At 46.8% G+C, this 26229-nt stretch overlaps 1 long non-coding RNA gene and 1 other non-coding gene across 2 annotated transcripts; both read right to left on the bottom strand.

Annotated features, from left to right (window-relative positions):
- Positions 1-12722: 12722 nt before the first annotated feature.
- Positions 12723-20664, bottom strand: LOC112061209 (uncharacterized). Its single transcript, XR_002890142.3, has 2 exons — positions 20503-20664; positions 12723-13824 (listed from the first exon to the last, which is right to left on the bottom strand). It is a non-coding gene; the product is annotated as an uncharacterized LOC112061209 (long non-coding RNA).
- On the bottom strand, positions 19135-19253 carry LOC135974095 (5S ribosomal RNA). Its single transcript, XR_010591245.1, has one exon. It is a non-coding gene; the product is annotated as a 5S ribosomal RNA (ribosomal RNA).
- Positions 20665-26229: the final 5565 nt, after the last annotated feature.

The raw sequence follows: 26229 nt of genomic DNA, 5'->3' as shown, positions 1-26229 counted from the left end.
TATATTACACTTACACTCACACACACACACAAACACACTCCGTCTTGTTGTTACCAATTAGTTGCTCGCCTTAACTTCACTGGCCAAGTGAGTTAGATGGTGGAGCCGGGCTTCTGCCGATTCGGATCGATGCTCCCATGTTGACAAGACGAGACCCGGGGTCCTCTGCAAGACACCTTACTTTTATAGCAGCTTTCCTCTTATGCAAATCTATACCAGATTCAAACTCTGTGTCTGTGTCCATTGGTCCTTTGTGCTGCTTTCTTTTGAGTGTTGTCCCAATGCTGCAAAGAGGCTGTTTCCAAAAGAAGGTGCTTGCTTCTAACCCCCGAGGCCATCGGTATGTCTGCTTGTCTTTAATGAGCCCACTTGATACGTTTTATTGTCCTTGGGTCTGGCTCCCAGCTCCTCTCCAACAGTTGAGGCTGTCTGGAGGTGCTGCCTTCCATGCCTTGCTCATCCACACCTCATTCATTCAACAGGGCAATTGATTAAGGGGGGGGGGGGAGAGCTCTTGTTCTACTGCTAGTAAAAAGAAATTTTTCTTCTATCTTATTCTATCCTTAGGGGCTATAATATTATACCAAGGGCAATGCAAAGTTTCTAAATGAGGCTTTGATACAAAGTCCCATGAAAACAGAGGTCACACATGGGTAGACCCACCACAAGGTTATATGAAGAGGCACAATGTAAAGTCATATGAAAATTATCAGAGATTTATCTACACATGGTGAGGGGGGAGGAGGGTTATATAGGGGTTGTAGCGGCACTCTGTTATCCTGCTGCCATTCCTGAAGCTCCACCAGACGCCGGAGCATGTCTGTTTGCTCACGCAGCAGCCCCAGCGTTGCATCCTGCCTCCTCTGATCTTCCTGCCGCCACCTCTCATCTCGAGCGTCTCTCCTCTCCTCACATTGGTCCCTCCTGTCCTCACGTTCACTGGCTTCTTTCCTATACTTTGAAACCGTGTCCTTCCACTCATTCAGATGAGCTCTGTCACTGCGGGTGGATTCCATGATTTCTGCAAACATCTCGTCTCGCGTCTTCTTTTTCCGATGCCTTCGGGACGGACGAGGAAGGCTTGAAGAATTTGCAGCTGCTGGAGGGAGGGAAAAAAGGAGAGAATTTTTTTAAAAAGATACATTTTGCAGAACAATGCTTATGCTCTTTCACGGTGACCAACACTATTCACATTACATAGCACATGTGATTTCTGTGCAAGGTCGCATTTTGCCTCTTAATATTGAGTGCCTGTGGCTTTGCTGCTAGAGATCACAGACGCAGGTCCGGGCAACAGAATTCGGCTTGCATGCGGCCATGGTAAGCCATTGTCTTTCGGCTTCTGCGCCCTCCTTTCCCACATACCAAGCAAAGCCCGTTGAGTGCTGCGGTTTTCCTGTTAACATTCAGCAGCAGAAAACAAACTAACCCCCCCCCATCCAATTCTCTGGATGATCGCTTTATCCCTCCCCCCACCGCGTGGCTGGTATCAGGGAAGATCCCTGCAGGAACCAAATTAACACCCCCCACCCCGCCATGAATTCTCTGGGATGATCGCTTTACCCCTCCCCCTACCGCGTGGCTGGTATCAGGGAAGATCCCTGCTAGCCAAACGCGAAAAGCTCTGGGCCAATTCCCCCCCCCCCCCCCGCGCGCGCTTGGCTAACTGCAGGGAAGGATTTCTTTTCAGCCACAGGCAAACAGCCCAGTAGGAATGGCCACCTCTGTCCCCTTAATTAAATTCCCGTATTTCAACCAGGTTACCATGAGCGATATCACTCTCCTGAGGATTACACAGCAAGATAAAGAACGGATGTCGCAAACACCGGGACCATACGCTGCCAGGCTTTGTCATGCAATGATACCAGATTACTTGCTGCAAGCATGGCGCGGTCAAGTGTCCTACCATGGAGGAGGGAATAAGGCTGCACTGCCCAGAAACCTTGTGGCAAGGCTTTTGGAGTATCTCCAGGACAGCTTCATGGAGATATCCCTGGAGGATTTCCGCTCCATCCCCAGACACGTTAACAGACTTTTCCAGTAGCTGTACTGGCTGCGAATGCATCCCAAGTCCTCAAGGCAAAGTAATCATTAAAAACCCTTGCTTTTAAAACAAGTTTTATATTTTAAAAGGTAAACTCACCTGAGGTCCCTTCCATGGGGTCGTGGTCTTGGATACTGGGTTGGGAGGGTACTTCAGTCAGGCTGAGAAAAAGATCCTGGCTGTTGGGGAGAACGGAGTGCTCGGTGCTCTCTGCAAGCTCGTCCTCCTCCTCCTCCTCTTCCCCGTCTGCAGAATCCTCAGGTGTAGCTGATGAGATTATCCCCGCCTCGGAATCCACGGTCAGAGGTGGGGTAGTGGTGGCGGCCCCCCCTAGAACTGCATGCAGCTTGTCGTAGAAGCAGCATGTCCGCGGCTCTGACCCGGAGTGACCGTTTGCCTCCTTTGTTTTTTGATAGGCTTGTCTGAGCTCCTTGACTTTCACGCGGCACTGATCTGAGTCCCTATTGTGGCCTCTCTCCATCATGCCCTTGGAGATTTTTTCAAAAGTTTTGGCATTTCGTCTTTTTGAACGAAGTTCTGCTAGCACTGAATCCTCTCCCCATATAGCGATCAGATCCAGTACCTCCCGTACGGTCCATGCTGGTGCTCTTTTTCGATTATCGGCCTGCATGGTTACCTGTGCTGATGAGCTATCTGTGGTCACCTGTGCTCTCCACGCTGGGCAAACAGGAAATGAAATTCAAATGTTCACGGGGCTTTTCCTGTCTACCTGACCAGTGCATCCGAGTTCAGATTGCTGTCCAGAGCGGTCACAATGGTGCACTGTGGGATAGCTCCCGGAGGCCAATACCATTGAATTGCGGCCACACTAACCCTAATTTGAAATGACAAAATCGATTTTGGCGCTACTCCGCTCGTCGGGGTGGACTACAGAAATCGATTTAAAGAGCCCTTTATTTTGAATTAAATGGCTTCGTTATGTGGATGGGTGCAGGGTTAATTCGATTTAACGCTGCTAAATCCGAATTAAAGTCATAGTGTAGACCAGGCCTCAGGTGGGATATGATACAGGTATATAAAATCATGAGTGGTGTGGAGAAAGTGAATAAGGAAAAGTTATTTACTTTTTCCCATAATATAAGAACTAGGGGTGACCCAATGAAATTAATGGGCAGCAGGTTTAAAACAAATAAAAGGCAGTTCTTCTTCACACAGCGCACAATCAACCTGGGGAACTCCTTGCCTGAGGAAGTTGTGAAGACTAGGACTATAACAGGGTTTAAAAGAGAACTAGATAAACTCATGGAGGTTAAGTCCATTAATATCTATTAGCCAGGATGGGTAAGGAATGGTGTCCCTAGCCTCTGTTTGTCAGAGGGTGGAGATGGATAGCAGGAGAGAGATCACTGGATTATTACCTGTTAGAGTCACTCCCTCTGGGGCACCTGGCATTGGCCACTGTTGGCAGACAGGATACTGGGCTGGATGGACCTTTCGTCTGACCCAGTACGGCCATTCTTATGTTCTTATCAGGTGGCAGTCCCAAGGGGGTCTCTGTGACCCAACCCATCACAATGGCCTTCACACGTATCTCTTAACACACATTCCTCATTCACACACAAAATGGAATTGGTTTACACAGAACATTTTGAATAGGAACATCAAGTTGCAATGCAAAAGAAAAACAATCATTGCATTCTTTTACTTATTTTAAAATGCTAAACCTACAACAAAGTGGTGATCCTAAAAAGTCTGTTACTGCCTTGAAATCAGCCCAGACACAAAGATCTGGCTGATGCATCTCTACCAATGGCACATTAGGCCATTCCTTTCTGCTATTCAAAAAGGATGGCTGGCAGGATATTCTCAAATCATACATCAATACATTTGACACATGATGCATTATTATCTTATTATTCTTTATCCTTCATTCTAAATTATACAAAATACAAACATAAAATCCTACTACATGTCCCCCTTTTGACCCCTCAAGAACAATTCTCGAGTGGATCATATTTTATACAACTGTTTCATAGCAATATACTGAGAGGCAATTTGAGCTTGTGGTTGTAATTTAATAAACATTCTTTTTGCCCAACAGCACATACAACACATTCCTAGCAAGCAAACACAGGACAACATTAACACAACTAGTAACTGGTGAAACATAATAGACAATATGCACTTAGAGGTCGGGGACCAGCCTGTAAAAACGTCGTACCAGTGATAGGCTGTCAGTTCTTTTTCAGATCTAGCAATTTTTAGCCTGTCTCCATTTGCATGTAATATTTGAATGACACGCTTCCCTATATCCCTCTGTGTCTGTGGTAAGAACTGACTCACCTTTGTTCTGACAACAAGTGATCAGTTAGATTGTGCCAATCCAGGCCAAGGGTAACAGAGAAATTAACTTGGGTGGCAGTTATAGTGCTCTGTGCTTCTTCTATCTTTCGTAAATAGTATGTGTGATTGCTAGTATATAATACATGGGCATTACATTTACATTCATCCACTGGGGGTTGGCTAATATTTGCATTCTCCCAAAATATTGTTTCCCAGGATGTAATACATACACATTGTCCGATGTACAAAACACGTGTCACATTTTCTAGTTTGTCCCATACACATGTTCCCAATGATGTGTCCTTGCTGCATGGTTCTGCGGTGACAAGCACACCCATTTCTGAGGGCTCCACTCCGTACACCCTAGGGTGTCCAATAATTTCTCCTCTTTCCCAACCCACTGATCCATAACCCAGGGTAGCCAAAAGGATCCCATGGTCAATTTTGGGAGCGGGCTCACTTTCCATATTTGGAACAGACTGCTGGTGAGCAATTTTAACAATAATTTCACCTAATTACAAATCAGGCTTAACCATGCTGGAAACGTATTGCATCCATTCATGTTTGTAGGTGTCAACAAGGACCTCTTCCATTGTTTTAAAAGATGCGTTAATACCCAAACATTCCCAGATATTACCCAAAACATTTCTTGTTCAAGTGATGCTAAACTAAGAATGTGCATCTCAGTACATCCTCTGGCCAAGGCAATTTTATTTCATAACTCTATTTGTTGTTTATACAGCAACCAGGAGGTGGTGATCAGCCACCGCCACATATTCCATGTTGTTTTTAAGTTTCCCAGACCTATTTGTACCAAATCCACAGTATTATCTGCCTGCTTGTGAATGAGACTATCTTGCAGCTGTGACAAGGAACTTAACTTATTCTTAATTACCTCCAGGTCTACAGTATTCATAATTCCTGTTCCAAAACCAACTCCTCCTAATATGGTGTCTACTACATCTTGTTTTGCTCAGCCATTGGAGCATTGATGTGTTTTTATCCAGGGCGTTATAATAGGAAGGGAGTAGGGTGAACATTTAGGTCCCAATTTAGACATGTTCAACTGAGTCCAATCCATACCAATTTTTATTTTTTCTAATAGTAGATTTAACAAGACTTTTACTGGATCACTTTGAGTCACAAACAATTTTGGTTTCTTTGTCTTAATTGGGGAACCTTTTTCAAATGCATAGTACCTGGTCCAGGTTCTGGTGCATGTGTCCAGGAACCATAGGTTCAATTTACTATGGGGTATTGGACAGTATCCTACAATAACTGTTAGTATTGTCCGTCTTAACTGGCTCATTCCACTGATATGGTAATTGTGGGTAGCTGGAACTCCAGGTGGTATCCCCATAGGGACCCCCTATTTTAACCCCTATTTCCCAGTGGTTTGGTATTCCCATGGTGTTTATAAGGTGAACCTTAAGTCCCACTTCCCCTTCCCAGGCATACACATTGGTATTTCCTACGGGTTTTAAGATTTGGCTAATATTTTTAGCATACCATTCCATGAGGATCACTGGATCACGGGTAGGAATCCATGATTGGTTGGTGGGGAGTGAATTACTTCTTAAACATTGGCTTATAAGGAGGGCTGCATCTTCTCCCATGATTGCTCTAATTATCTGGGCACTGAAAGTTCCCAGAAGCAGGTAAATCACTGGAGTCTCATTTTCTGTGGATTAAAATTGTGGTGGTTAAGCAGTGTCTCATGCTCAGATTCCAAGATGTCCTTTTCTGCAAAGAATTCAAACATCATTATTTATGTAAACAGTTTAATTTGTGAAACATGTACCCATTTCAGTTTTCCATCTTTTTCAATACGGTATATCAATCAATGGGCTAAGGTAGTCCACTATGGAGTAAGAGCCTATCCATTTCGATTCCAGTGAGTGACTCCTTTTTCCCATTTTAAGGTACATGACTTGGTCCCCTGTATCTATTAAAGCTAGTGTAGGGGTATATCCACCCTGCTGAACGTACAGAACATGGTCGTCCCCTGGGATCCCAGGAGTCCTTGCTTATGAACCTCCACCTCTGTGCCCCTACTGGTGGTGAGGGTTCCTCGTTCAGCAGACCCCTCTATTCTTGCCCCAGGAAAGGGAGTGGATCTGGGAAGCATTGCGTCGAGGAAGAGGGTGCAGCAGTAGGAGTTATGGAGCCATCTCTTTTGGTGGGGTTTGCAACCTCATGGCTTCCCTGACTAGTTCTAGTGTAGGGGCCCTGTTCCACTGTCCTCGCTCCAACCCGTCTGTTGGGGAAAACTATACAGATACGATACATACAAACTGTCTAGGTATATACACCCCCAGTTGTAAAGGTGCCGGGCCATACGGGCTCTTACCTGTCTGTTGGGGAAAAATTGCATAGGTGAATATACCCTTGGTCGTAGCAGGATTGAGCCCAAAAGATAGGGGGCTTAGCGTTTCCTCTTCCTGCTCTGTCAGGCAGAGTTTTTAGTGGGTAAAGACTTTTGTGTTTTGTAAGTCCCAGCACAAGCCTGGGCACAGAAGAGTTATAAAGGTAAAAAAGATTCATAAAGAAATATGTTTAGGTGAAAGGAGCCCCCTAAGGACAAAGCTCAAGAAGAGCAGAAAAAATTGCCATTCATACAGGAAATAACTCCTTTTATTTAAGACAATTTTGCAAAAGTTTGGGCACAGCCCATGGACTGAACAAGCATTAGCTGATGTCCATACCATAGCTGATTTGAAAGATAGATTGGCAAAATATCTGTTGGTCTACAGGCCACTGACCCCGATAAAAAGAGATTCGGCTGCAATTTGGCTATTTTGGGAGCATGCAATGAGGCATTCCTTCGCTTGGCTAGCTGCCAAGAGGAAAACGCCACACTGCATGAGAAACTTGGTGTATCTGAACGAGAAACTGATAAATGGAGAATACTGGCCACTGGGGTCCAAAGCCAGTTAGACATTCTCAAAGATACCTAAGAGAAGTTAAAATAAAAGAGGGGATTATCTGAACAAATAGAGGAAAAACATAAAATACAAAAAGAGAATCAGGTGTTACAGGGAATGATAAAGAAACTAACGTTAGAAAAAGATAGAGCACCTGCCAATCACAACCGTTGTGAATTTATTATTAAGCATCTTAAAACAAAATTGGGGTTTGCCATCCACCAAGTAGCGGCTCTGATGGCAGGAGAATGGGACCAAGCCCAATACGGCGAGATCCCCGAATGGGAGGGAGAATGGGACCCTAGTGAAGCTTGGAATGGAGATATATGGGATGAGCCCCAGGGATTGGAACATATCGAACAAAACCCTATTGCAGCAATACGATGAACTATAGTCACAACACCCGCAGAAAGAGGGGGAAGTGCAACTGTTACCACTGTCTCTGTATCAGCCGCTGACTAAAAGCCATGGCTGATAGTTTGGGACCCCCTAAAAAAGGACAATTTCTCCAGATGGTGTTCTAATGCGTTTTTGCTTGCAATAAGGGAACAGTTGAATGCCATTGAAGTCCGCCGCTTGATGGGCGTCTGCGCAGCTTCAGAGATTTGGGTGGTCCTAGATAGCATTAGAGTCGACAAGAACGATAGCATATTGACTCTAATGAGACTTTTTGGAGAGCAAATAGACACGCGCAATTTTATAGCACAAGCCATAGCCACAACCCAAGAATTATTTAACCCGATGGGGTCTGATGCAGCTAATGCCGGTTTAACACCGTTGGGCAATGCCACAGCGCTGGAGATGGATCCTTCACTGGAGGTGTCTCTCTTCTTCATCCCAGAGCAAGGTCAAGTGTCTTAATTTCCCCCCTCTATCACAAGAGTGATAGATTCCCTAACTTTCCATTCTGCCTCTCCAAATGATTCTGGAAGGCCATGTCCTTCTCCGTCACCCAGGGGCGGTTCTATGGTTTTTGCCACCCCAAGCATGGCGGTCAACTGGTCACGCAGATTCAGCGGCATGCCTGTGGGAGGTCCGCCGGTGCCGCGCCTTCAGTGTCCCCGCCGCCGAATTACCAGCCAAGCCGCGGGACCAGCTGACCTCCCGCAGGCTTACTGCTGAAGGCAGCCTGATGGCCACCCTCACAGCAACCGGCAGGCCGCCCCCCATGGCTTGCCGCCCCAGACACGCGCTTGATGCGCTGGTGCCTGGAGCCGCCCCTGCCTTCACCCACCAAACGGGGCAAAGTATGCATAGCCACTGGCTCTCCCTGCTAGTAATGAGGGAAGAAGTACCCCGCAGTGGGAGTAGAGCCTGACTTGCTACCTGCCCACAGAGCAACCCCAGCTGCTACAAGTCCTTCCATCTCAGAGTAGCCCTGAAGCACCATGAGAGTGGTTTATAGGAATAAAGGCGTTAAGAGCCCAATTGTGGTTAAAGTACAGTTCGGAATGATTAATTAATCACATTTATATTTGTTGTCTCTTTTGCTCTTTACACAATGGCGAGAACATGAAAAAAACCACATGGGCCCAGCTGGGTCCCAAAACAGTCACGTTTACTAACTACATACAAATCTGAGCACCACTAGAGGGTTCCAAACTATTTAAAGGGATGCTCCTCTATTCCTAAACACTCCATGATTGATTAAACATACCCACTCAGTCATTTAACACTGCATGTAGGATTGTTTTCATTTCATGCAATTAAGGAGTATGCTGTCTGGGGAGGGAGGGAAGTCAGAATGACAAGTTTGTACCCATTTCAAATTTCCAACATATTTCCACTATTATTTTTTCCTTCAAATAAGAGCAGCGCTGTTATTAATAATCACCTTACCAAGTTTGTGAATTGTTGATATTTTGATATGAGATGTCTATGTAATTTAAAAACCACAGGCGAGGGAGGAAAATGTGTTTTCAATAGAATTTGAAATGGAGGGAGAGCTTCTGAGGAGGAGAGACAGAGCAAGGCTCATTGTAGAAGGCAGGAGCTGCTGAGAAGACACTTGCACAGGCTGGTGAAGAGGCTGGATGCTGGGTTAGTGGTGGGAATTGAAAGCAGAAGAGGGAGAGAACGAGAGAGAGAGAGAGTGCCATGGGCTAACTCAGATATTTACAGTGGGTAATTTTGACCTAGATCTGGAATTAAATGGAAGCCAGCAGAACTGTTTGAGGAATGGACTTGTGATTATGCTTTACATGTGAGGAGATGGGCAATGGAATTCTGCAAATGCTGGAGTGTGGAATGCCCCAGTGAGGCTACAGAGAAGGGAGTTGCACCAGTCAAGGCAAGAAGAGATACCAATACAGAGAGACATGAGGATACAGGCAAGTTGAGGGCAGTGGAGTAGCCAGGTTCTAGGTGCAGGGGGAGCAAACATAAAAAAGGCGCCCCCCCCCCCTTGGCTCCTCCTCTGGCTGCTCCGCACGCCCCCCCCTTGGCTGGCTCCTCCAGCTGCGCCGCGCTGCACTCCTCCCCCCCCGGCTCCTCCGGCCACGCTGCGGCCATGCTGCGCCCCCGCTCGGAGGGGCGCGGTCCGGGGGGGGGGGCGGGCATGGGGAAGGGGTAGCGGGCAGGTGCTGCTAGCTTCTCCTGGAGGTTGAGGGGAGCAGAGTAGTGGGGCGGGCAGCAGCTGGCGAGATCCCCTCTCCCTGGCAGCTTCCTGCTTCCCTCGGCCCGGGCAGCCCAGCATTAGCAATACCCCACCCCTTGCTAATGCTGGGCTGCCCAGGCCGAGGGAAGCAGGAAGCTGCTGGGGAGAGGAGATCTTGCCAGCTGCGGAGTGCTCGGCTGCCGAGCCCTGAGCTGCCGCAGGAGGTGGCCGCAGCGATGTTGGGGCCGTGCTGAGCGTGGGGCGCGATGGCCGAGGAGCCGGCCCCTTCGCTCCTCTGGCCGCGCCCGGCACCCCCCCAATGGCTCCTCCGGAGTCCGGCCGTGCTGCCCGCGCCACCCCTCCCCCCTTGCCTGCAGGAGCCCAGCGCCGGCCTGGAAGGCACCGCTTTTGAAAAATGTGCTGAGGGGAAGCGGCTGCTTCCTTTGAACCCCCCTAGCTACGCTCCTGGTTGAGGGTCTGCCGTACACATACATTTGTGTTTGACATTATTTATATTCTCTAAAGAATGCTAATCTGGGCACAGCTGTGTGTCGGTACTAACCCCACCTGATACATAGGGAAACATCACTTATGGAGCACCAAAAGTGTGTAGTGTGCTTCACAGGGCAAGGAAGCAAATAAATAACTTGAGGAGCATGCACACTAAATATTATGGGGACAAGAGCCATTGTTGGATTGTGCCAATACTTGGCAGCTGTCCAGGCCAACACTGCTTCTCTGGTGAGCTCAGAAGTTAGTATCCCATTTTTTTCTTTAAAGGATGAAGTCTCTAGCCCATATGGTGGCAAAGAGCTTCTGATTGTGGCTCAATGTCATACTGTCTCACTGAGCCTGCAGCCAGATAGCCGGAAACAATGGTTCTAGAAAAGAGATGGGAACTGCTGCTATTCAGCTCAACAGGTATTCACTCTGAAGCCAAATGACCACACTAAATATGTAGACATTGTTCAATATTTTATTGCTGAACACTTTAGCTGAAATGTGTGCTTATTCTGGGCTTGTAAGTAATGCATGAGTAGAATACCCACCACACTTCTGCTTCCCCACATCCAGTCCCTGACCAGAATGAGCGAGATTAGACTGTGTTCAGTGCTACTGAGCCTGAGCAAGGTTATATGAGCAACAAACCTTGGAGGGAAGAGAAGCTTGTCTGTGTCTGAAACCCTAACTGTCTCATTGTTCTGAGGTAGGGTTACCATATTTCAACAATCAAAAAAGAGGACGGGAGGAGCCCTGCCCTAGCCCCGCCCCTGTCCTGCCCTAGCCCCGCCCCTTCCACTCCCTCCCACTTCCTGCCCCCTCAGAACCCCCAACCCTCCCCCCCACGCCTTGTCCCCTGACTGCCACAACCCTTATCCACACCCCCACCCCCAGACAGACCCCTGGGACTCCCACGCCCCATCCAACCACTCCCCACCCCCTGACAGCCCACCCCCAAACTCCCGACCCATCTAAACCCCTCTGCTCCCTGTCCCCTGACTGCTCCGATCCCTCTCCCCACTCCTGCCCCCTGACAGCCCCCCCCCAGAACTCCCAACCCCCCCCCCGCTCCTTGTCCCCTGACTGCCCCCTCCTGGGACCCCTGCTCCTAACTGCCCTCCAGAACCCCACCCCCTACCTAAGCCTCCCTGTGCCTTGTCCCCTAACTGCCCCCTCCTGAGACCCCCCCCACCTGTACTCTGCCCAAAACCTTACACCCCCAACCCCCAGACAGCCCCCCCCGAACTCCTGACCCATCCAACCCTCCCCCTGCTCCCTGTCTCTTGACTACCCCCCCCCCCCAGAACCTCCCTGCCGCTTCTCTGACCCCCGGCCCCCTTACTGTGCTGCAGAGCAGCGTACTCGACAGCGGGGGAGGGGAGCAGGGTTGGAGCTCCAGACTGCCGGAGGCCGAGGCGACGGCCGGCGATCTGTGAATGCAGGGCCGGGGGAGGGAGGGAGAGGAGGGGAGTGGTGTCAAGTTGCAGGAGAGAGGAGGGGGGAAGTGGATGAAGGGCTTTGGCTGCCGGAGCCCCCTGCGAGTGGCACCATCCAGCCGGCTGCCCTGTAAGCCCCGCACGCTCTGCATGGGGGCGGGGGAAGTCCGGACATTGACAAATTGCCCCCGGACGCTATTTTTAACTGAAAAAAGCCGGACATGTCCGGGGGGAATCCGGACGAATGGTAACCCTATCTGAGGGTTCTTTGCTTCCTATCTGTGTGAAAAGCTTTAGTTCTGCTGTGAAATGCTACCGTAAATTGGCTTGCAGTGCTCTCCCTCTTTGTGTAAATATTGATCTGCACCCTACTCTCTCAGCCTGATTTGGAAAGACTTGCTAGAGGATTTCAGCAGTAACCAGAAACTTTCTTAGGCTATGTCTACACTATGCAGCTTTTTGTTATACGGCTCTGCTGCTACAGCCGTGCTGCCAAAAGGCATGCAGTGTAGCCGCTGTTTGTCAGCAGGAGAGAGCTTTCCTGCCAACAAATACTTCCACCCTCAAAGAGCAGCGTTAGCATTGTCAGGAGGAGAGCGCTCCTGCCGACAACACTAACGTGGCTTGTTGTCATCGACAAAACTTTTGGCTTTCGGGGTTGTGTGTTTTTTTAACACTCTGAATGACAAAAGTTTTGTCTTTCACTTGCCAGTGTAGACAAAGCCTCAGCAACTAATCCTGACCCATAGCAAATCAGCCTTGATATTAATCAGCTTACCTAAACCTCTATAAACAATCTGCGATTGTTCAACATAGCCTCAAAAGGAATTATAATAACATTGAGTTTATGTCTTTTTTTTTTTTTATCTTTGTGATCTATGAAGAAGTGCTGAGGGGCTTAAAGAAAAAGAAAAGGTGGGTGTTTTATGCTTTATTATTTTTAAACAGAAATGTCAAACTGGGCTCAATACAAGGGTAACAGTGAAATGTAATAGCCTGTGATAAACAGGAAGTCAGACTAGATGATCTAGTGGTCCCTATTGGCCTTAAACTAAGGATCTATGAAATCTTGGCCCAAGTTTTGCTGGAGGATTTCTTGGGTCATGTTTAATGTGAGCTTTCACATTGTAAATGTAGGGTGTTGAGTATTTAACAAAGACAGCCTTTGTCCTAAAAGTTCATTGGGCATTGGAGTTAAATGGGTGGTGACAAGAACAAAATGAAAAAACAAAGCAAAGATTTTTGGTCACTCTGTATAAGGCTGTGACTACACTAAGATTTGATGGACCCTTAATTCCCCCAAAGTGAAGCTCTATCTGTGGTAGCATTTGTGGCAGCTATTGTGTAGCCAGCATTCAGGTGTTTTTATCACCACCTCCTCTAAAACTGATTTGGATTAAGAACACCTGAGCCTTGTGAACACTACAGCTTCCAAAAGCACCGGTAGAGGAGTCACCATCTCAGAGAACCCCCTCAGTGCAAGACCCAGCATTACAGCACTCTGCCTCAGTTTCCCCACAACAATCTTCAGCCTACTCCATCCATAAAGGTGACTTGCTGCAGTGGCTCGGCCCTCCAGCTAATCCCATCCTTCCCAGTGAATCCAAGTCCAAAACACAGACTCTTGCCAGTCTCAAACTGGGCCAATCCAAGCAGCCTGTTTTTTCCCCTTCAATTCAGGCACTCTTCTGTCCATCCATTCAGCTCAGCTCTCACCCTGACCGGGCTCCTTTCCCTCTCTCCTCTCAGCTCCTCCTGGGTGGCTCCCTGCTTTTTCCTGAGCAGCTGCTCCCAGGCCTTCCTTTTTTGGAGTCTTCCACAGACCTTTGGCTCCCCTCCAGCCAGCTTCCCATTGCTGGGCTGCCTTCCTCACCTAGCACAGGTATAGCAGCACAGGTCTGACTGGTGGTAGTTATGCACACGTGTAACTTTAACTTTATCAGGGCCTCACTCCCTTGACTTCTGTGATGTCAAAATTTCACTAGTTCTCCATTTAGAGTTTTCCAGGGCAGACAAGACCTGAATTTTTAAAGCAAAAAGAAGCAGATTTATATTAAAAAAAAATCTTCCTCAAAAAGAAAGAAAACTCTCCACTTTTGTTCTTTTTCTCCTTTTACCTCCCACAAATACATAATGTTTATATAAAATACAGTTCTAAGTAGAGTAGGGTTACCATATTTCAACAAGCAAAAAAGAGGACGGGAGGAGCCCCGCCCTAGCCCCGCCCCTGCCCCTCCCACTTCCCACCCCCCCAGAACCCCCAACCCTCCCCCCGTTCCTTGTCCCCTGACTGCCCCCTCCTGGGACCCCTGCCCCTAACTGCCCCCCGGGACTCCACTCCCTATCTAAGCCTCCTTGCCTCTTGTCCCCTGACTGCCCCAACCCTTATCCACACTCCCACCCCCAGACAGACCCCTGGGACTCCCACGCCCCATCCAACCACTCCCCACCCCCTGACAGCCCCCCCCAGAACTCCCAACCCATCTAAACCCCTCTGCTCCCTGTCCCCTGACTGCTGCGATCCCTCTCCACACTCCTGCCCCCTGACAGCCCCCCCAGAACTCCCAACCCATCTAAACCCCTCTGCTCCCTGTCCCCTGACTGCTCCGATCCCTCTCCCCACTCCTGCCCCCTGACAGCTCCCCCCCAGAACTCCCAGCCCCCTACCCCCCGCTCCTTGTCCCCTGACTGCCCCCTCCTGGGACCCCTGCTCCTAACTGCCCTCCAGAACCCCACCCCCTATTTATGTACAGGCGTGACTACCTGCCCTTTCCTGGTTACTATACGCGGCCAGTCCGCATCCACATCCAGTAGTTAAAATAAATAAATAAATAAACTAATAATTTAAATTGGAATTTCATCCATTAATAAGTATTTATTATATAGTTAAAACCATTCTATTGAAGGGCAGATATTAAATAACACTAAATATGTTAATGTTCAAAACAATATTAAAAATTTGAAAATTTAGAGCATGGAAACCAAAATAGCTAAAATTTAGTTTTGGCAAGATACACGGAATGGAAACTCCGGGATCTTTACCTGTCACTGAATATAGCCATCATACCAATAGTGGAATATAAAACAAGTCTACATATACTCTCCTTAAAATTTTTACTTCTGTCCATTCCCAATAATTGTAACAAATCATTATTACCTTCACTCCACTTGCCACGCGCCCCAAGCACAAAACCAAAGAAGTGGATATTTTTACCTCCCGTTAAGTTTTTAATTTCTTCCTCTAACTCAAGATAATAAGCCACCTTCTCACTGTGGGCTTGTTCCAAACTTCCGGCATTATCCTCCCATCGCACTGTAACATCAACCACCACTGCTGTATCTCCTTTTATAAATATAATATCCGGCTTTCTTAACTCACCCTTACTATTTCTCAAATGGGGCTCTATCATTGCCTTCCACCCTAATTTACCAACCTTATCTACAACTGCAGACACTACTCTATTATGCCTTTTTATCCTAGCATTCTTAGTCTTATAACATTGTCCTGAGATATGGGGAACAGTCTCCCGCACTTTACCGCACCATCTACAAAGAGCATTCACACCTCCTCTTCCTCTTGCTAATGTCTCCCTAGTAGGATAAATATTTGCCCTAAGCTGCAATGCTGCGATATACGCTGACGATTTAACTTTACTAGAGTTTCTAAAAATCGAATTACTAATTAAATCATTTTTAAAATATTTTATCCCTATTCCCTGACATCTCAGTTCCGACCATCTTAAAAATTCCTCTTCCCTCCATTTCTTGGGATGAGATGTTACTGCACTAAATGACAATATTTTATCCACAAGATTTTCTCCTGCATATAGATAAGATAGGTCCATCCAATCATCTCTCGAGACAATATGTCTCCTCCATTTACGAATTAACATATTTGGGATTTGCACACTAAACTTAGTGAGAGCTAAACCACCATCCCTACCTCTAGAATAAAATATCCCATCTGTGGTACACTGAGGTAAATGTAAAATCTCTTTAACTATTTTTCTAACTAACACATCAAGATCATCTAAAAGATTAAAAGGGGGTTCTATTAAAAGAAGATTATAAAATAGCTTCGGTAAGATGTATGTCTGTAAAATTAATATTTTTTGGGCCGGTTTTAATGGGGCCTTAATTAAATTCTCACTCCAATCTTTCAATTTTTCTTTAAGTACCGGTCCCCCTACACCTATCCAGGGATCTATTCTAGCCCCTAAATATTTTTCAAAATCCCCTGGTTGAACATATTCAATCTTCTCTGACCCTATCTGCCAATTATCCTTAGGATTAACTACATAGGTTTTATGTTTAGTTAAAATATGAAAGCCTTTCGTTTTCTTCACATTAACAGAGAGATTAGTATTTTTACAAAACTCCTCTAAGATACCCAAATTTTTGATCATTCCTTTATATGAGCTACTTAAAATTGCCACATCATCGGCAAAAGCCAATGACGTGACACTATTACCCTTAACATAAAAACCACTTCCTTCTACTTCTAATCTAGTTAAAAGGGGATCCATAGCAATATTAAACAAAATTGGGGACAACGGGTCACCCTGCTTGACCCCCCTCCTAATTAAAATAGACTCAGTAGCTTCATCACCCACCCATACCCTAGTTGTGCAATTATCATAAAGGTCCCTAATAATATCTATAAAATGTTCATCTATACCAAATCTTCTCAACCCGGCTATTATATGTCCGTGTCCCACAGAATCAAATGCTTTAGCCAGATCTACGAACACTATTGCAATTTCATTCCCATTTCGTTTAGCCCCTTTAATCAAATTATCTAATATAGCAATATTTTCCTCACACCCAGGGGCAGATATAAACCCTTTTTGTCTACTACATATCTTAACTGTTTCCACCAGTCTTTTTGCTAATATTTTGGTATAGATTCTAATCCAAACTGACCCAATTGTCAATGGTCTCCAAGATGTTAACTTCTTCATTTCCTCCTCATCTTGTGTCTTTGGTATTAAAATCGTTCTATTTTTCTTAAATTCATCTGGTACCTGTCTATTTAGAAACCATATATTAAAAATTTTTGTAAGTATTAAGGAGTCTAAATTAAAAATATCCCACAAATTGCTCACTTTTACTTTATCTGGGCCAGGAGCACTATCTTTTCTTATTTCTGTTAAAGCTATTCTAATCTCATCCACAGAGATCGGACTCATTAATATATCATTATCCGCATTCTCTGTGGATGATGGCCACCCTATCATATTACCATGTCCAATTGTTCCCAAAATATTTACATAGTATTCCTCAATTTCTTTCATAGGGATAGCACACTTAGCCTTATCTGGCTCTCCCATTATAATGCGAGTCAATCTTCTTCTATCCTTATCAAATAATTGTTGATAGAATTTATACTTAGCTTTCTTTGTAGCATATCTCCTAATTGCATTAAATTGCTTCCTTCTCCCCTCCTTTCTAATCTTCCCTTTTCCTTTATTCCTCAACTCTATTTGACTTTCATTTCTAGGGTCCTGTCCCTCTACTAATGAATAACATAATTTTTCCAACATTGCCCATCCGAGAGCTTTTGTTAAATCCTCCTTTAATAATCCTTCAATTTCCCCTAAACTATTTATTATTTCTCTTCCCTCCCTACTTTGTTTTCCCCGTTTACATATTTTCTCCACTAAATCCACTTCTGGATGTCCTTTTAGTGGGAAAATCCTCTCTCTTGGGGGCGGAATTTCTAATATATTTACTCTAATGTCCTCTACCTCAGTCACTTCCTCCCTATCTCCTGTTACCACTAACTTCTTCTTTGCTAATTCTCGTCTTTTATCTGATATTTGTTTATTCGTTTTGGTCCTCATCTCGCTCTCAATACATTTATTTATATTCCTTTTCCCAATATATTTCCTTTCCAACTGTATAAGCTGCGCAACCTCATCTTTAGTCCATATACGAGATCTAGTCGATCCCTCTTTGATCTTACTTTTAGCAGCCATATCTTCTTTTCTTTGCTCATTCCTCACAGCAGGGTGTCTATGTCTACAGTGTTGGCTCAATCCAGATCTAGTATGAAAACCAAGCCCACAGACCGAGCACGTATGGCTCTTCATTGGGGTATCCGCCTTCTTGGGTATGCACTTGGGGTAGTGGCAAGCTATATTATGATATTGAGAAGATTTTCCACATTTACTACATACAACTCGTATGGCTTTACTTTTATGAACCACATTAATGTGTTTGGCCCATTTACCAAATGTTGGTAATATCTGGGGACATATTGGACAATTAAAACTATCAACGGGATACTCTAAATAAAAAACCCCATCCTTCCACGAACTACTTTCTAATATATTTATATTACTACCAATATTGTTAAGATCCTTATTACGATCCCTATTAAAATCAGTACTTGATTCCCTAACATATGGATCATCAAATGTACTTAAATACTTAAAATCTGGATTAAAACTGTCCATAGTTAAATCATTAAAAGTGTCCCTTGTAAAAACCATCGGTAAGATAGATAAAATCTCCTCACCATGATCATCACAAACATTCTCCTCTACCTCCTCTCCATGCTCCACTGGGAGGACTTGATTCTCACTCTCATTCTCATGAGACTTCATTATAGTCCACACCATTTTATCCATTGGTCCAGCGACCCTGATCACACCCCTAATATATTTAACACTGTCAGCCGGGGCATCAAAGCCAACAGCGGGGGCGTTATTAACCCGGTCCAGCGCCAATCCGGTATAAAAATATAAATTACTTTTTTCCATAGCTAAAAGATTTACCCTTCTCAGGGGGAAACTAACCCTTTCCAGGGGGAAACTAACCCGTACCTGGGGGAAACTTACCCTTTCCAGGGGGAAACTAACCCGTGCCTGGGGGAGACTACCCTTACCAGGGGGAATCTAACCCTTACCAGGGGGAGTCAACCCGTACCTGGGGGAGGCTACCCTTACCAGGGGGGCATCCATGTGGCACCATATGGGGCTGCCCAACCCCGTCCCACACCCCACTGAATGTGGGATGTGGGTTCGTCCTCCGCAATCCGCCTGGCTATCCAAGCCAGTTACCGACTCTCACCACGAGGAGGTAGCGGTTGGACTTGCAATCCAGAGGCTTTCCTCAAAGAGGGGTCCCAAACAGCATAATGTCGAGCTCTAACGGGCGTGTGAGAAAAGGCTCAGATCTTGGTAGGGGTTGCCCCTATTGACCGGGCTCACGCCCACCCCCACCTCACCGATAACCCATTCTCTCACTACCCTCAGGCAATATTTCCGTCCAAGCCCGACAGCTGAGAGGGTCCAGAGACGCATGGAGAGCCATTAAGAGAGCCGGTGCCTACGGCACCTGGGATTCCCAGGCGGTCACCCATCCAAGTACTAGCCAGGCCCGGGACGGTTTACCTTCCGAGATCGGACGGGATCGGGGGCGTTCGGTCCGGTATGGCCGTAGGCCATAGGCTAAGACCATAAGACTCCCTGTTCCTTGTCCTCTAACTGCCCCCTCCTAAGACCCCCCCCAACTGCCCCCCAGGACCCTACCCCCTACCTGTACCCTGACTGCCCAAAACTTTCTCCACTCCCCTCCAAAAGCCCCCCCCGTTTCTTGACTGCCCCCTCCAGAACCTCCCTGTCCCTTCTCCTGCCCCCCCTTACCCTGCTGCTCAGAACAGGGTGTTGGGCTCTGTGCCAGCCGGACACATGGCTGAGCTCCCCTGCACAACACAAAACCCGGTCCCTGGCCCTGCACAGGGCTGCCGGAGCGGGCTGCAGGAGGAGGAGCTGCCGGCCGGCTCAGAATGCAGGGAGGAGGAAGCTGCTCCGGAGTCCAGCCCGGGACTTTCCTGCAGCCCTCCCAGCCACTCGCTCTGCCGGGGGAGGGGGAAATCCCGGACATTGTGAGTGCTTTACAAATTCCCCCCGGACGCTATTTTTAGCACACAAAAGGAGGACATGTCCGGGTAAATCCGGACGAATGGTAACCCTAAAGTAGAGTGCTGGTGTTATGCCTTCTTAGCATAAATGAGCATTGAAATGTAATAGAAAATCTAACTGCTGCATCTAATTGCAAAGAGTAAATCAGTAGCACATTTTCAAGCATCAGAATGGGTGGCTGTCATTTTAACAGTCAGATAAAGTAGGGCTTGTTAAAAAATTTCCTTTGAAACTGTTATTCAGTTTTTTGGCAAAAAACAAAACAAAACAAAACAAAACAAAAACCCTCATTTAGACTTTTGTCAAAAAAACAAAACCTTCTTTGTTTTCAGCTGAAATTTTTGGGGTTTCAGCTGAAATGACCGAAAATGGTCAGTTTTGGCCAAAAACGTTTCATTTTTTCCAAATTTTCTGAAAGGAAAACCCCCCCTTTCGGATCCGCTCTAGTTAAGATACAGGAATTGCTGATTCCATCTGAATTCAGAAGGCAGGAAGCTTTCAAAGCGGCTGTAGAGCAAGTTCTGTCACTTTTTCTGGTTTTGGTTAATTACAGCATTGGAAGTCTCTGCCTTTCTCTTGCAGTCTCAATGCTAAGCTGCATTTTCTTTGTCTCAGTCTACTTCCCAGCAGGCCTGCCTCTGACTATGTATTAGTGAAGTGTCTACTCCCTGCTAAGAGAGACACCAGGCTCACTCGCAGCTAGGGTTGTATTAAAGCAGAGATTCTAAAATCTCGTTCGGAAAAACAAATCATGTTTTAATCTCCTTACTTGATACATCTTTCTTGAGTTGTTTACTGTAACTGATCTCTTGAGAGGTCTTCCTTTCCGGTGAGGCTCTGTGGATTTCTCACGTGATGTATTCAATGAGTATCCCTTGGCAGGGAGTTAATAATTTCTGTGCCCTCCATGTAGGACGGTAAATGCAATCATGCAAGGAGGTGGGTGGAGTGTAACAGTTGTCTCCCCGGTGTAACTCTTTTTGTGATTAGCGCTGGTGGAGCAACTGCAGCACGGTATGTCAGTGCCTCCTGCCAGGGCTGTCCTTAGGATTTATGGGGCCCTTCGCAGTATTATTAAACTGGTGCCCCTATGCCCGACGGCAGCCTGAGTTTGCAGCCCGGGTGGGAAGGGACAAAGCAGCAAGGATACCAAGCCGCCCAGCCCGCTTCACAGTGGTGGAGAGTCACAGTTCCCCGCAGAGACCCCCGGATCCTCTCCCTCGTGCAGAATGCCCGGTGCCGGCGCATTTGGCTCTGTGACTACGGCCCCTGCCTAAGGAGACTGCAGTGTGTGCTGGGTGTGCAGGAGCCGACCCGCTCTTACCCACTGTCATGGGCAGTGGGTGAAACTGCCCCTTGGGGAGGCTAGCTCCCCAGCCCATCTCTTCTGCCTGTGGCCCCACCCATACTCCACCCCGGCTCTGCCCCAGGTCCCACCCCTCCACTCTGCCCAGGCCCTGCCGTCTCCCCACTGTCTCCCTGCTCTCCTTCCCACCCCTGCTTACCCCCTTCCAGCCAAATCCCTGAACCCAAATGAAGCAAATGACATTTGAAAAAAACACTCTTCTGCAATTTCTTTCTAAAGAAAATGGAGCATGTTTTCCACTGCATGCTAGATGGTGAAGACTGGACATGCAGAAGGTACCTAATTAAAAGCACTAAACTTGGGAATAAAAAATGTCAGTCATAAAGTTCATAAAGTAATCATTCCAGATTAAAATAATGTCCTTGTTTCAGTGAGTTAAATATGTAGTAAATTAATCAGTCACAGAGGTTTAGTGTGTTCATAACAATGTTCATTGCTTTTAGAAAAAGGGAACACTAATTTACTGTGTGTGATCTCCATATCAATAGACACATTTATGAAATTTCACTAATTTTAAAAAATATGTTTCCAAAGATTTTAGGCATAATAAAGGATTTTATATCTTACTAGGTACTGATTTTACTGGAGGGTTCTCTTAAAACTAGTTCATCTGATAGTCAGGAGGAAGTGGTTTCTCCAGCAGGTGAAAAATGTGGGTCCTATCGAGCAGTTTGCATCACCCTTCGCACTGCTATGACTGCTACACATTGGGTGGGTTTTTTAATATCCAGCCTCCCTTTTGGCACCTGCAACTGGCAAATCTGGTTGAAGTTGTTCAGTTGTCTGGGTTGCACACAGTCTATGGCAACCATTATCAAAATATCTGAGCACCTCCCTGTCTGTAAAGTATTGTTATGTTGGAGGCTCGAGAGTTTCTCTCATTCACCAATAGTAGTTAGTCCAGTCTTCTTATTGAATGCAGAGCTTGCCAAGTCAATCTGCGGCAGCCTCATCAGTGAAGTGCAGAGCCCTCAGACCACCATCACATCTGGTTAGAGGACAGTCCAGTAAAAGCTATTACCTCTCATCCATCACAGACCTGATTAAAGCAGATGGGTGTGTGAAGTGCTTTCATTAAATGGAAGGGACAATTAAATGGCCTTTTGTCTAGTGATAGCTGGAATAATGGAAACCACCGCTCAAGGCACTGCCCAGCATGGCAAGGCTCTGAGCAGCAGCTAAGCCACGGGGCCTGGCTGCAGCTCTGTGTGTGTCTGTGTTCATCAGAGGCAGAAAGCAAGGAGAAAGCCAAAAGCCAGCCAGCAAGAGAAGCAGTGGTGAGTGTGGCCCTGGTTGGAAGCCCAGAGACAGCTGCTTTTGGGCACAGTACTGGCTGGAAAGGCAGAGTTAGATTTCTGAACAAGGAAACTGTCTTCAATTGTTTGTTCCTGCTGTGGTCAGGGAAACAGGACTTTGTGCACATCCTTGGTGAACAGATAGGATTGTACAAAAGAATACCTGACTCTCTCATTCATTTCTCCTCCTAATGGAAATAACCAGCAAGGCTCCTGGCACTGGGGCTGGCTGGCCCCTGTAAATGAAGCAGGTCCAGGGCCCCTGCCCTGTGCCAGAATTGGAACTGCAGCTTGGGCAGACACACCTACACTAACTTTACCAGTACTAGCTCGGTGTAGTGTGGCAGAGTAGCGTCCCACTGACCCAGAGGGGGAGAAGCCACCGCTAATCCACTACACTCGACTAAAAATAGAATTGTAGATGTGGTAGCATGGGCTGGCCAAGCATGCTGGGGACCCTATGTGCGTACTTGTGTTGCTGAAGCCCATGCTACCAAATCTACATTGCTATTCTTAGCCATGTTAGCGTGGTGTGCCTACCCAAGCAGCAGTTGCACCTTGGATTGCAGTGTAGACATACCCTACATTGCTTTTCCATGCAATTATCAGCAGATCTTAGTGGCAAGAAGCGCACACCTCCAGATAAAGTAGATACAGGGATATGGAGGCTGTTAGTTGTATAGAAAGGTTTGTTACTTATCTCTGCTACCTTGTCAACTTAGTAACTTCTGCTTTCTCTATCCCAATCTCCAAAGCACTGCCCCTGAAAATGATGGAGTCTCACGTCAACACTGACATTGACATATGAGGATCCAGCAAACGCTATAGGTGAACATGTAAATTCAAGGTCAGACTAATGTGAGAACTGATCTGTGGGACAGACAGGCTTGTGTATGTGAGCATTGCAGGCTGTTGTATCCTTGCTTTGTGCTTGTCATGTTTTTTCACATAAGGTGCTAAGGTGCCTGGCTTCACAGAGGTTAATGATGACAAATCTGCCTCCATCTTGCTCTGTCATGGGCTGTTGCTTCCCAGTCACTGGGGTCAACCTGACATGATTTCAAGTTTGACTTCAGTGCATCTTTATATCGTTTGTGCCGTCCACCGTGAGAAGAGGAGCATCACGTTAGCTGACCATAAAATATGGCCTTGGGGATTCTCGAGTCTGCCATATGAAGGAGATGCCAGACCAACACAGCTGAGCTTTTATGAGCATGCTTTGAATGCCAAACATCCGACAACAATTAAGGATTTCAATATTGGGAGTCTTGTCTCACCATTTGACCCTGCAAACAGACTGAAGACAGTTCATTTGGAGCTGATCAAGTCTCCTCATGTGGTGATGATATTGTCCATGTCTCACAACCATATAGAAGCATTGTTAGCGCAGCTGCCTGACGGGCATTGAACTTGGTGCTTTTTTTTATGCCCTTTGTTCCGTTGGTGCTGTGACAGCATTCCAAATGCAGAGCCAGCCTTGGCTATGTGATGGGTAACCTCATCATCAGCTGTTGCATGCTGTAACCGGTATTCCCTAGCTAGCAAAATTTCTCCACAGACATCAGAGGAGTGGTGTTGATCTTTAATAACTGGGTAGAGATGTGCAGCCCCCAGCAAAGGCGCTATGCAGATACTTCCCTCAGCTATCTGGTGTCCCAAGAGATGCCAGCGTAGTGTTCTCATGCAGTCTGAGAGGAAGGCATCTGGGAGAGCAGGATCTTCCATAATAAAACAAAGGCTGTTGCCTGTTACACTTCTCAAAGCAAGCTGCCCTGGGATGCTTCTGCCTCAGTGCACTGATAGCTGAGTGTAAAGAGACTGTGGCCTGGAGCAGGGCTGGATTAACTACAGGCAAACTAGGCACATGCCTAGGGTCCAAATTCATGAGAGATCCCCAAAATCAGAGACCAGTGTCCTTCTCTTCCTCTGAGGCTGCTGTGTCTTTGCCTCGCCAAGGGGGCACCAATGCTGTAGCAGCATCCTCTGCGCTGGCACCACAACCCTAATCCCAGCCCAGTGTGGAGGGGAGGCTTGGGGGGTTGCAGAGCTAGCCTGTCCCATGCTTACACGGCAGTGACCGCTCCTGTCCCGCAGGGCTGGGACCAGCTCCCCACTCTGGGCATTGCGATCTGGTGCGCTGGGTCAAACCTGAGTGGCACTGCAACACTGTGCACCAGGTCGCTATGCCAGTGGAGCGAGGAGCCAGCCCCAGCCCTGTGGGCAGGAGCCACTGCTGCAGGGTGAGCGAGGGGTCGGCTAGCTCGCCAACCCCACCTCCTCACCCCATCTGGGCTCTCCCCATCGCACCAGCCCAGGAGAAATGCATGTTTGCCTCGGGCCCAGTGTGGGGTTAATCTGGCTCTGGCTGGGAGTCCTGCCATCATGTGGGGAAACAGGCAGCACTGTCAGGGAGTTGTTGGAAGGACTCAGAGACTCGGGGCCACTGAGCTACAGACAGGATAAGTGATTAGCCCCAGGGCTGTGTAGTGAGTCAGTGGCAGAGCTGAGGAGAGAACCAGGAGGTCTGACTACCACTTCTTTGAGCATTAGAGGTGCTGTTTTTACCTCCAAGTAACTAGTGCCAGTGCTTTTAGGGCCAGCTCCGTCTGCTGGGAACCCTCTGTCACTGAATGGAAGTGTTAGAGTTGAATGAAGCTAAATGAAGGCTCTTGTGCCCTAAGTGCAGGCCATGCTGGCATGGAGCTGGATGGCAAGTTTGCTAATCCAGCCCAGCTTTTTGCCAAATTTGCTTCTGCAAATGAAGGAGGCGACTGTGCAGGTGTAGGGACAGCGGCTGTGACTCCCAGCTGAGTATGGTTGTAAGGAATTACAAATAGTCCACAAACAGCAGAGTATGCAGCGCCAGTTACAGGCGCTGTAGTGAAACTAGACACCTTTCCAGCACACTTATCAAAGCGCCCGCGCTCCCCATTTCACGACAGGCAAATAACTATCAAGGGGAGAATGTTGGAAGGCAGGCTGTTGTATTAACTGCTTTGCTACTGCCTCCCTCACTGAAGTCAATGAGCCAACCACCCCGCTGGTGCTGCCCCAAGAACTGTCTCCTGCCTCTGGAAGTGCACAATGTAGGGACTGAACACCCAAGATGCTGTCCTCTTCAGCCACACTCAGCACAGAAGCTCTAGCAGATAGTGGCAATGAAGAGATTAAGTAGCGTGGCTCCCCTCCCCGTTTTCTGCTCAGACCCACTGGCTTTTGGCAACTCTTGCCAGCATTTGAAAACTTAGTACTCATCCGACTCATGTATTCAGAGAAGCTATAGTTAGCAGAATGTTCCTCTGGCTTCCTTTATTCCCCTGCTCTCTGGGAAGCCACTCGCTAGCTGCACATTTTCAATTTGATGTGTTTTGGACCAAATTAGAGCCCTGTGCGGGACTATTTTTTAAACCCACTCACGTCCTGCCCCACAATACCCACTCCCACTCCCACCACCACCTGCTCCTGCATCATTTCTTGCATTTTTATCTTACTCCCACCCACAAACCTTAAATCCTGAAAGAGACGGATTCTCCCATGCTACTAAAAAAAAACAACAAAGGTCAGTTAATATATATATATCTCTAAACAGAATTCAGACACAATCTTTACCACTAAAAGAATAAAACAAATCTTGCTTAAACCACATAAAAATACTTTAACTCCTGTTATAATAGACACCAAATCTCTTTCTATCCCTAGCTTAAATTTAAATATTAACACCTTTATTTAAAAAGAAAAGAAAAACTTGCTTTCCATTGCTGAAATTCTATTTATGACAAACTGATGAGAGATTTAGTGTTTTCCCGCAAGTGACCGCAGTCTGGTTTTTCTGCCC

This window comes from Chrysemys picta, chromosome 10, assembly GCF_011386835.1.
Source record: "Chrysemys picta bellii isolate R12L10 chromosome 10, ASM1138683v2, whole genome shotgun sequence".
In the NCBI taxonomy this organism is placed as follows: domain Eukaryota; kingdom Metazoa; phylum Chordata; order Testudines; family Emydidae; genus Chrysemys; species Chrysemys picta.
This window is presented reverse-complemented; position numbering and strand designations above follow the sequence as displayed.